The 12,531-nt window shown below is 37.7% G+C and overlaps 1 pseudogene; it reads right to left on the reverse strand.

Annotated features, from left to right (window-relative positions):
* Window positions 1-1,812: 1,812 nt before the first annotated feature.
* LOC144225858 (large ribosomal subunit protein uL11 pseudogene) lies at window positions 1,813-2,325 on the reverse strand (annotated as a pseudogene).
* Window positions 2,326-12,531: the final 10,206 nt, after the last annotated feature.

Genomic DNA, 12,531 nt, shown 5'->3' on the forward strand with positions numbered 1-12,531 from the left:
AAATCACTGTTTCTTGAAAATTCTCAGGTCAGGTCCATAGCCAGGTGAAGTACCTTAAAAAAACTTTATCTAAAGTTTGGCCTGCAGTAATCTATGCTTTAAATTACAGCACAACTCATTCCAAATCAATATAATGAATTGATTTGTAAACGTTTCAGGCAGGATTGCTTTCTTTGGATTTTGTCTATTGAATGTGCAGTGCAGTTAAAGCATCTTTCTTTCCCTGTATAATTAAGTCCATGTTCTTGGCCTTTCACTGAGTTTAAACTGGGTTTAAAAGGCAGAAATGCATGTTAAAGCAAAATTATGCACATCCATTATTCTTAGTCTTATAAATATTGAAGCATTTTTTTCTCTTTTGTTGAGAAATAGAAGAGAAAATAAAGCTGAATGCCCTGAACTTTAGTTCCCATTTCTTGGGATATTTTATGCCTGGAAAAAACTGAACTTACTGCTTTCAAATGCCTAGCTTGCCTGAATACACGGTAAAATGCTTTATTTTTGTAGCTATGATTATGTTTAAATTACGGTATATGGCAACATATAAGAAGGAACAAGACAGTGGCTTAGATTTTCAAAAATCTGGAGAAATTTTTGACTTAATATATAAATGGAAAGAGCTGTAGGGAGAGAGCAATTCAACTAACCTTTATTGAGCACATACAGCAGTGCCTTCTATGTGCCAGGTGCTGGGTTAGTCACTTTATGGGTACCTTTCAGTTTCCCAACAGTCCTGCAAGGAATAAAATACCTAATCATTTACATATAAAGAAAATAGAAAGTTAAGTGCACCTAGGATTAAACACAGGTCTTCATAATTGATGTTTTGGACTCCAAAAACATTAGGTTGCTTCATCACCTAGTAGTTTTCAGATACTGGGAAATATAAAAACAAATCAGTTCCTGCCTTCAAGATTATATTTGATGGTCTCTTGGGAGAGATAGGCATTCAAACAAATAATTGCATTACCATGTGATAAGTCCTAATATATAATGAGGTATTATAATAAGGGAGGGAATTATTTCAGATAGAGGGAGGTAAATGTGTAATCACTGACATGTGAGAAGGTATAGTGTCGAAGAAATGAAAAGTAGTGTCCTGTGGCTGGTTTTAAGGGCCTGGAATTTTATGCTACATAGTTTAGGACCCCTGGGATACTCTGCTTTCAAACAATCCTCATTACTGGCTTCCTAAATGGTTGTTGGGACCAGTAGATTTCACTGTTTTGTATCTTTGTATGCACAATTAAAGTATCAGACTTTTGTAGGACACATCAGACTTGTAGAACAGGATACGTTTGAACACCAGTATTTACAATGCTCATTAGCAAAACATACTCACTTTTTTAAAAAAGATACACATATTTATAGTTTCTAGTTGTCAGTGATTATTATTGTGAAAGATGCATACACTAAGAGGTACTGGTAGTGGTCACTCAGCAACTTCACATCAGAGTTTTAGTGTTTATAAACAATGAACAAGTTATTTTAGACAACGTACGTGGCTGGATTGTAGGAGAGATGACTTGTTAGGAGTTTAAATCTTTTGAAAGTATTATCATAAAGAAGATTTCTGGAATTGGCAGTAAAGTGATGTTCTAAAGTGAGCACATCTGACACACTGAATAACATATAGGAAACCTATGAATTGATACTTTACTGGCATTGGTGATCTTTTTAAGTGCTGCTATCTACTGTGAAAAATAATTCCGTTTTTCTGATGGATCACCCCAAATTTTATTTTTTTAATTTAATTTTTTATTTTTTTGGTTGTCAAATGATCCCTTAATAAAATATTTTCCTTTGTAGTTCTTAACTAGCTGGGCATTCCACTGCACCACTATTGATGTTGTCTACGATGTCATGGGTGGCGGCCGTCAACATTGCAGCCCCCAGACTGGGCGGTCCCCAGAATCTCTTTAATGGTCCCAGAGAGTTCTCTGGCTAGTGATCAGTGCCGCATCTGTTGGGAAATGTTGACAGTCTCATCAAAAGTGATTATTTCCACTGTGCTTAATGTTTTTCTGCTTCTTTCTGTCTCTCAGTGGTTCCTTGAGGGCTTTGATAATCAGGGTGGAGGCAGAAGGTCCCACTTCAATCTGGGCCTGTCTGTTCTGAATGGTCAGTTTCACTGTAATCCTCAGACCCTTCCAATCACTGGTTGCCTTGGCGATGTCATCACCAACCTTTTTTTGGAGACAGACCCTGTGGGCTGATCTCCGGGGCCAGGGCAGTCGTGTCACCGACTTTGCTGCCGGTGCACCTTAGGTATAGGACTTTGATCTCGTTGGGGTCAAACTTAGGTGGCATGGTGGAGGCAGTTGTCAGATGAACCTGGATTTGGGATGACCAAAGACTCTTGCACCGTCGCCTCCTCCAAGCCGAAAGCCAGAGGCCAAAATTTTATTTTTAATCATTTGTAATTTGAGATTTAACAAAGGCTTATGTATTTGGAGCATCCTCCTGTATAATGACTGACTTTGGCTTGCTGAAACTGTTTTCTATCTCCTTAAATGTTAATTCAGTTCTGGGATCTCTTGCCCTCTTGGTAAGTGTACTTTTGTGCCCTTGGTAATAGCAGTTGTATTTTGAAACCGAAGTTATTGATTTATAGATACATGTATTGGTTCTGAAGTACTTTTCTGACAAAAATATGAGTGTAATATAAGTTAGGAATTTAAAACCATACAGTGTTCAAGTTATACTTCTCTTCAAGTTAAAAATACCTTACAGTGTGAGATAGTCACCCTGGTAAGAAAAAAAAAATATCAGGAAAGGCAGTAATTCTCCCCATAAACACTTTAACCAGTAGTTCTCCTGCTGTCTGTAGAGTGTGAGCAGTTACTTCTCTTCACCACAAAACAGATATCCTTATCACTAGCTGCAGCATGAACTCAAATAAAACTTATCATTAAAACTCTTCACATTTTTCTTGAATGTTTTCTGAACATGAAACTGTAAGTAATAGAAAGAAGGAGAGTTTTAGTCAGGAAAGGAAGAAGCAGTCTTTCTTTTTTTTTATGGGGGTCAAATTAAAGATCATAGAAAGATAAAAATTGACCTTTTTTTTTTTTTTTAAAGATCTGTACCTTTTTAAAAATGTTTATTTATTTTTGGGAGAGAGAGAGAGAGACAGAGACAGAGGCAGAGCATGAACAGAAGAGGGGCAGAGAGAAATGGAGGCAGAATCTGAAGCAGGCTCCAGGCTCTGAGCTATCAGCACACAGCCCAACATGGGGCTCAAACTTACGAACCACAAGATTATGACCTGAGCCAAAGTCAGACACTTAACTGACTGATCCACCCAGGTGCCCCAAGATCTGTAGCTTTAAAGGAATTTAAGGTTTCTGAGACAACATATGAATCAAACTATAAAGTGTGTGTGTGTTTAATATTGCTGTTGCTACTTTTTAATGAAAAACAGCCACATTTCTGCTGTTTTTTTTTTTTTTAAGGCTACTGTCTTGAGTTAGGTATCATTTTCATGCTTTGTATAAACAGGCCCAAACAAATTCCAAGTTGATTTTGTCATATCAGTATCAGGAAATAAGAACTGTGATACCTAATGATGGCCTTACTGTTGAATTGTTTTATGCCTAGGAGGCAGAATCTAAAATTTTTATTAGCTTGTTAATATGTCAGACATAATTGGAAAGTATGGAGTGTTTCCTAATTATTATCCTAGTAACCTCAACTCTATCTACTTTGGTTTTCTCAACACTGTGAAGAAGTGTGAGCTTCAATTAATATTTGGGATTATGAAATCACAGATTTAAAGGTGTGAAGTGTGTAAATGTCATTATTCTAATAAAAATTCAAATTTACAAGATGAAACCTTTGAATAGCCTTGAATAAATTAAATCTCCCAATAAAGCAAATCCTAAAATGACCATAAGAGGGTGCACAGGCATTGTAGAAATGAACAAACCCAATTCCTAGAATGACACAGAAATATACCTTTGTGACCATGAAATATTTAACATTTTAGAAAACATTCAAAGCTTCCAGAGCATTTCGTTGAACATGACATTAGTGTATGCTCATCTGAGTATAATCCTACTTTTCTTGATTTCTTCTGAATGAACAAGTTGTTCATGTTGGTTCTTGAAAAAAGCTTAAATAGGATCAAATCAGCAAAGCAGTGTTAAAAAGGTGATGTAATTATAGTTGCTGCTGTTGAAACAACTGAATCTAGGGTTTTTAAAGTCATAAATACTATATTAGAATAATCTCAATCTTATTTTATATACTTTGTGTGTAAAGATGGACTTTTAACTTTAGGGGATAGGAAATGAATTCTGAGAATGAGAGGCCTTGGGAAAATTTGAGAAAGACAAAAATGCTATAAAATATCTTCTACAGACAAAATACAAAGTTTCTATTTGTTAATTTAGGCCTTAAAATTATTTTCTGTTTTAGATTATGTAATTTTGTCGGATTTATCTGTAGGTTGACTTCAATGGATTATTTCATCCTTTGCAATATTTAAATTTTTTTTTTTAATTTTATTTTAGAGAGAAAGAGAGTGTGCATGAGTGAGCAGGGGTGGGGTGGAGCAGAAGAGGAGAGAGAGAGAGAAAGAGAGAGAGAGAGAGAGAGAGAGACTGAGACTTTCAAGCAGGCTTAATTCCATGTACCTGGGATCACGACCTGAGCCACAATCAAGAGTTGGATACTTAACAGACTGAGCCACCTGGATCCCTCTCATCCTTTGCAGTTCTTAAGAAAGAAATCCAATTTAAACAAAATAGCTAACCTAAAGTGAACTTTAAAAATCAGTAGCTTGATTGACAAAAGGAACAAATGCGATGTCTCTTTCAGAGCATTGTTTTCATAAATTTTCATTGCATGGTATTAGCCAATTAGATGAGATCAAAAAATTTGCCCAAGAGACTGGTGCAAAAAAAATATTCCTAAGACCAATGTCAAAGAACTTACTATGTTTTCTTCTAAGAATTTTATTGTTTCGGGCCACACATTGAAGTGTTTAATCCATTTTGAGTTTAGTTTTGTATATTGTATAAGGTAGTGGTGCAGTTTCATTCTTTAACATGTAGCTGTCCAGGCCATTCTCTTTATACTTTGAATAAAAGAGAAAGCAAACACATATTAATACCTGAAGGTAGGAGAGGTCTGAGCTTATTATGAGGGGCAGTAGCCAGTCATCTCAAAAAGACCAGAGGAAAGAAGAGACAAATAAAGTCCATTTATTCAACATTTAGTTACTATATGCCAGATATTGGCCACCCTGTTGCTATTTTAAGACTCATTAGAGGTCTTAGTACTTGGAGTTCTAAAGAGATGAACTTATCTTTCCCTCAGAATCTGTCCCCTCAGAAAATGTCAGATATCCTAGTAGTTTTAATAAACATTCAAATCACCCTGCATTAATTACTGGGCACTGCAGACTTAGGTATAACTGAGTTCTAAAAGGCAGTTATATCTTCTAATTTAGTGTTGATATGGGTCTTCTGTGGCTCATTATGCTCCATTGGTATTTTTCATAGTAGTCAATTAATTTTGTAGCTCAACTGGGCAGAGTTGGTGCTACTTTGACATTTAATGTTCAGGGTGGCAGAGAGTTACATTTAAAAAAGAAAAATTGCTATATTGGAAATAAGTATTTAACGGTATTGTTTTATATTGTAAAGATAGCTAATGTTTTGTTTCATTTTGTTTTTCCTAGCTCATAGGACTAGGGGCAACCAAGGTTTTTTAATTCATCCTTCAACCTGTAGTAAGGGTTCCATATTATCCTTCAAAGACAGTTTGATATTTATCTTATTTAAAGGTCTCAAGGGAAGGAAAATCTATAACCTACCTTGGTGACCCATCTTAGTGTAGAATAGCCCTTATACATTTATACAAGAGAGAATGAAGAAAATTTCAGTTTGACATAAAAATCGTCATTTATAACAGGTCACTGGGAATGAGGGGATGACTACACATTCCTTCTCTTCCCGTGTGGAGAAGATGAATGACCTCTCACAGCCATAACTTACCCCTGCATTCTGCCTAAAATCATTGTAATCTGTGAATGTTAATGAAAGGCGATCAAGAACAGCTTTCAGACAGTGTATGTAATTTTGGGGAAAAGAGAGGTTGAGGAAAACTCCTCAATATCCTCCTCTTCTTCCACCTTTTCTCCCTCCACCTGACTTTCCACCGGTCCATCCATTTCTCCCAGCTCATTTTCTCCCAAGTTCCTATCAGTGAACACAAGCTTATCATGACAAGTCATGACCGTTAGGTGCAGCACTCTGTCAGGCTCTGTGACAGAAAGGAGGTGATTAAGGCTGACTTAAAGTGAATGAGGGTAGGCCAGGCATAAAATCTGGAGTGTTCATCTCACTCCTAACTCAGAAACTCATGCCCCGGGGATAGGATGGGCAGCTGGTGGGTGAAGGAAATAGATTTTGAAGAAGCAGCATAGTAAATAGGCTCTTGGGCCTCTGTAACATTAAGGTGTTAGGGATATTCTTTGTTCTCCTGGCCACATATATCATGGTTTGCAACTTTAAAGAAAACAAATTAAAACAACCAAAGTAGGAGTTATATTTTAATAAGACGATGATTTTGACCTACTCTCTCAAGAGATGGTCTATTCAAAAGTTTCGTGGATATGATGCTATTTTAATGAAAGCAACGTGAGAAATGCATCATATGACTGTATAATCAGGCTGTGATAATGTTTCCATTGGCTCTTACGTCACTGTTCTGTGATCTGTTCTGATTCCAGAGGAGATTTAAGGTGTTGACTACACCTTAAATATAATGCCCAAAGTTATCTGGATCTTGGTTACTCTTTTCTCCCCTAATGTGATACCTTGTAAATTTAAAGCTCTGGGGCAGTTTTGCTGCTAGTCTTCAGATTACATTGATGGATATTGGAGAATAAACTTGTTTTGAATGCATGAATCCTTGCTTAGGGAATAAACCCTTTTTTTGTAGGGAATAGAGACAGGGTGGACCTAAAAATGTTGTAAGAAGCATCTTTTAACATTGGACTTCCTTTGAGAGGGGAAGTTTTATTTCAAATGTTAAATATTTAAATAATTTTAAATAACTGGTTGCTCTTAAAATCTCAAGTATTGTTTTGCAGATATTATACTTAACATTGTATGGATTTAAATTTATATTATAAAATAATGCAATTCTGGCTCAGGGCTAGAGGTGTGTTATAGACTGAATGTTTGTGTCTCCTCAGAATTCCTGTGGTGAAGCCCCTAGCCCTGAATATGATGGTGTAGACATGCTGACAGTGTTGGGGCTACATGTTCCGGCCTTTTAGAGATTAATATATATACATTAGAAATAGCTGTCAAGGCTAGAATGGAGGGGGGCTTGCTTTGGCCTCCCACGAATCTATTAGAGATAACATAGTCTTGCCCCTTCCTGACTCACAGGTGGCCCACAAGATCTAATTAAAGGTTAACTGTCAATTAGGTGTGCCAACCCTTTGAAATGCATGCTAACTCTTTGATCTCACTATAGTGCTCCCCTCCTTGCTCCACCACCTGTCCCTTTGCTGTATAAACTCTGTAGACTGAGGTCCAGACTCTGCAGAGAATAGCTGTGTAGCATCTGGGTCATCACCTGCTCAATTCACCCTGTCAGTAAGTTACCCTGTGTAAACTATATGGAGTCGCTGGCTGTGTTTTTCAATCTCAAAGTACCTTCTCAGTTTAGGGGATAGCTTTCTGTTCCTCCCTCAGCTTCTAACAGACAGTATTTGGAGGTTAGGCCTTTGGGAAGTAATTAGATTTAGAGGAAGTAATGAGGGGGTGGGGCATGATGGGATTAATACCCTCTAAGAGGAAGTTGCTTTCTCCCCCTCTACCTTGTGAAAACTGTGCAAAGGCAGCCTGCTACAAGCCAGAAAGTGGGCTCTCACCAGGAAACACATCTGCTAGCATCTTGATCTTTGATTTGTCAGCCTCCAGAATTTTGAGAAATAAATGTCTTATTTAAGCCATCCAGTTTATGGTATTTTGTTCTAGCAGCCTGAGTTGGCTAGGACAGGATGGGGATATCAACATGATTCTAAGATGTAAAATATTACCCCATTACCTTCTTTTATGAATGTTCTGTTGAACTTTCTGGCTACCTTTCATAAATCCCACGCTGCCACGGACCCATCCTGGTGGCTTCCAAAGGTATCCATCTCTCAAATTCTATACTTTGGAATATTACTCATTTTCCATTACACAGCCAGAAATGTTTAAGTCATTTGTCAGTACATCTCCCTCCTTCTTCACCCATATTCAAATTAACACCAGTTCTTGTAACAATCCCCTCAAATTTTTTGATTCTCATCTTTTTATTCTTATCTACTCTAGTCTAAATTATCGTCTCTTGACTTGATGATTGCAGAAGTCTCCTGATTGGAGACCTGCTTCGACTTTATCTCTACTCCAATCCATTTTATTCAGAGTGGCCAGCATCATGCTTTGTTCTGTTTTGTTTTGTTTTAATGAATTTATTTTTCAAAGCAGCGTTAGGTTTATGGAAAAATTAAGTGTTAAGTACAAAGTACCCATATACCTCCCTGACCCCAATAGTTTCCATTATTATTAACATCTTTCATTTTTGTGCTACATTTTACAGTTGGTGAGCAGTAATTGATATATTATTGTTAACTAAAATTTGTACTGTTGTATTCGGGTTTCCTCTTTGTAGTGGACATTCTATGGGGTTTGAGGAATGTATAATGGTATGTATCCACCACCAGAGTATCATTCAGAAATAGTTTCACTGTCTTAAAAACCCTCTGTGCCATGCTGATTCATCCCTCCCTCTTCTACCCTCTGGTAACCATTGATCTTGCCCCCCTCTCCGTTCACTAATCTGAGAATGAAAGTCTTACATTTTAACACATCATTTTATAATTTATCCATTTATGCTATTAACAGCAGATTTAATTTCTTTTACATTACAAACTTCTAGAGCACTGTGTTTTTTATGTTTATTTTTTCAAGAGGAACCCATTTTAAGGATTTAAAGGAAGCTAATGACCCTTATCCTATTTTCACTGACATCCACCCTATTATGTAGTTTCACATAAAATGTCACTTGCTTCATGGACACTCAATCCATGTTTAAGCTCCCCTGTCCGAAAGGAAACAATTTCTATACAGCTCTTTTACCCTGTGGAATAAAGTGCTAACAATTTCTTTCAGTGTTAACTAAAATGTATGGGGCGCCTGGTTGGTTCAGTTGGTTAAGTGTCCGACTTCAGCTTAGGTCATGATTTCCCAGTTCATGAGTTCCACCCCTCCCTTGTGCTCTGTGCTGACACTTCAGAGCCTGGAGTCTGCTTTGGATTCTGTGTCTCCCTCTCTCTCTGACCCTTCCCCTCATGTTCTGTCCGTCTGCCTGTCTCTCTCTCTCTCTCTCAAAAATAAACTTAAAAAAAATTAAGTATATACATTTAATGTGCAAAGTAAAATTTTATGCCATTCTCCGGGGATAGCTCTATTCTTTGTAAAGAAACAGAATTCAACTTTCTGACCACCTGGGTGGCTCAGCTGGTTAAGTGTCTGACTCTGGATTTCAGCTCAGGTCATGATCTCTTGAGTTCAAGCCCTGTGTAGGGCTCTGCACTGGCCGCATGAAGCCTGCTTGGGATTCTCTTTCTTCTCGTCTATTTCTGGCCCTCCCTGTGTGCTTTCTCTCTCTTTATAAAACAAAAACAAAAACAAAAACAACCCATAGACACAGAATTCACTTTTAGAACAAATTTGATGAGTGTATTTTTTTTCTCTTGTGAGTTGAGATTTTTCCTACGGAGGTTTGAGTTTTTAAGATTGTGTAAACACTCATAGGTTATAAAAAGTCATCCTCATTCTGTGTTTGTGAAAACCATTTCAATCTGTGCTGTTTCTCATTTGCAGTGTTTTCTCTTTCATTTTCACTGCTCTAATTGTTTTAACCTATTCAGTTTTTCTTTTAAATTATTCCTCTCCAAATATGGGATTATGTTTCTAGGTCGAATATTCATTGAAGACACTTTGAATTCATGGAAATGATAGGACTGCAGATCTAGGAAACCCCTCATATGATAACATTAATTTCCTTAGCTTGTTCCTCTCTCTACCATGACCCCACCAGGTTCCACATCCACAGCAGATTGGTGAAAGGTCCACAGCTTTGTTGCCTCTCCCACAGCCATGGTCCACTCTCCGGAATTTGCAAAGGAGGCTTGAGTGCTCCAGGGACACCTGGATTTCGGCAAGACTTCCCAGCTTTGTGTGTTTGATGAGTCTGTCTCCCTAAGACAAGCTTAAGGGAAGGAAACTTCTTGCTAATAAGATAATCCCTCTTCATTCACCTTATCACTACAAGTATCCAAGATAATAATGATCAAAAAATTCTGTGTTTTGAACTGCTTGCCCTTCTGAAAAAGGCATGAAGACAAACCCTGTTATGCTTTATACTCATGTTTATCTAAGTCACCTTCAGAAGCCTTCCAATTTCAATGCATAGATCCTCACATGGGCTCATGCTCCAGAAGCCTCAAATATCCCCTGATATGACCACATCATTTGCCTCCGCCCCATACTTCAAACTCTTTCACGGTGCTCTTATAGTTGATTGTGAAAATCTGAAACCCTTAATATCTACTACTCTGTCCTCACCATTACTTTTACCGTTTTTCTTTAACTGAAACCTGGTCATTCTTGAGGACATTATTTCTTGTCTAGTTCTCTTTACTGGTGGTGGCAGTTTTTAAATCTCACCATATAATGGAAACTGAAAATGAGATAGGTGTCCTTCTTCTGTTTTATTCTTTCTAGACCATGGTATTACCCTCCTTTCTCCAAAAGATAAGATCCTCTGAAGTAGATCCCTTCTTGATAATGTACAAACCTCTCTTCTCATTCATAGAAGATTGGAAAATCTGTTTCATTGTTTTCATTATTGATGACTTCAGTAGCCTTGCAGATGATCGCACTAAACCCCTCTGTGCTTCTTGTCCTCACTTTTTCTGACTATGCTATTGTCCATGGCATATCCTAGACTCTGTCGTTACCAGTAGGTACCCCACCTTTAAAATACTGAATTCAAACACCCCACTTTTTAACTAAGCATATTAGTTTCCTATTGATACTGTAATGATCTTAGTGTCTTAAACACAATTATTTTATCTTATACTACTGGAAGTAAGAAGTTCAAAATGGGTCTTAAAAGCTAAAATCAAAACACCACTAGAGCAGTATTCCTTCTGGAGGCACAAGGGGAGAATATGTTTCCTTGCCTTTTCCTCGCTTCTTCAGGCTTCTAGAGGCCACCTACTTTCATTGGTTTGTGACCCCTTCCTTCCTGTTCAAAACCAGAAGCATGGCATCTTCAAATCTCTCTCTGACTTTGACTCTCTGTTTCTGTCATTACATCTCCTTTACCTGTCTCTTTCTTCTGCCTTCTTATAAGGGCCCTTGTAATTATATTTGGCCCATTTTGGTAATCTGGGAAAACCTCCCCATTTCAAGCTGTTTAATTTAATCACATCTACAAAGTCCCTTTTGCCATTAAAGGTAACATATTTACAGGTTTGGGGGATTAGGATGTGGACATCTTTAGTGGACCATTATTTTCTTTTGTCAAACCAACTATCTTGTGTTTTCAGGTCATTTACTGATTCTTTGTCTTCAATGTTATTTGATTACATTTGGATCTATTTAATTTACTATACTACGTATTCAATGTCTATTACTGTTTTAATGGACTCACTTTTCTCCTTATCCAATTTATATTTTATGGGCTTTTACTCCCTTGTAGACACTCTCAACACCCCTTTTGCCGTTCTCCTCTGCATCCATGCCTTTCATAGCGCTCTTCAGGGTGTATCCCTGGTTAAACACAAACAAGTCTCTGTCTACGTACTTTGCACCTCCACCTGAGCAGCAGAAGGTAGCTGGAGAAAAACATCTGTTCATGGAGATCTTTCTTATCCCTCTCCTCCTCTTTCCTTCCATGTGGAGGGGCTTTAATAACATAGCTGTCCTGTCTCTAGCTTCTTACTTACACTGCAGTGGCAGAGATGTGAGTTTATTTACCTGAGAGATTGAGATGCAGAATTGGGAACATCTCCCTCATCCTCCTTAGCATCTGACTGCCTGCGGGAGTTCTCCCTCCTCTGTGCGATGTTGCTGTGAGGAAGGTCTGGCCCTGTGAGGGAGACTGCACTTTTCCAACACTGATGATTACTGGGTTGGCAGGTCTGTCTAATTGTGAACTTGAATATTAGGACATCCACTTGCCCACAGATTTCAGGCACATTCTCCACAATCGGTGTTACAAAATAATAGGGAGATGTTTGATTTCCTATTTGCTTTTTTCTCAACTGAAACACAACTTGAGTGCATTATTTATTCACTGTCTCTAAACTCTGACCGTTCTGCCTAAAATATCCCTTTCACTCTCTGAGCCTTTGCCCTGTTTTGTTTTTCTTCATAATAATTACTAGTACTTGATATGATGTGTTTGCTTAGGTGCTTTGTTTCCTCTGCTAAATGTAAGTTCCACAAGGTA

This window comes from Crocuta crocuta, unplaced genomic scaffold (assembly GCF_008692635.1).
Source record: "Crocuta crocuta isolate KB4526 unplaced genomic scaffold, BGI_CrCroc_1.0 scaffold131, whole genome shotgun sequence".
Taxonomy (NCBI): Eukaryota; Metazoa; Chordata; class Mammalia; order Carnivora; family Hyaenidae; genus Crocuta; species Crocuta crocuta.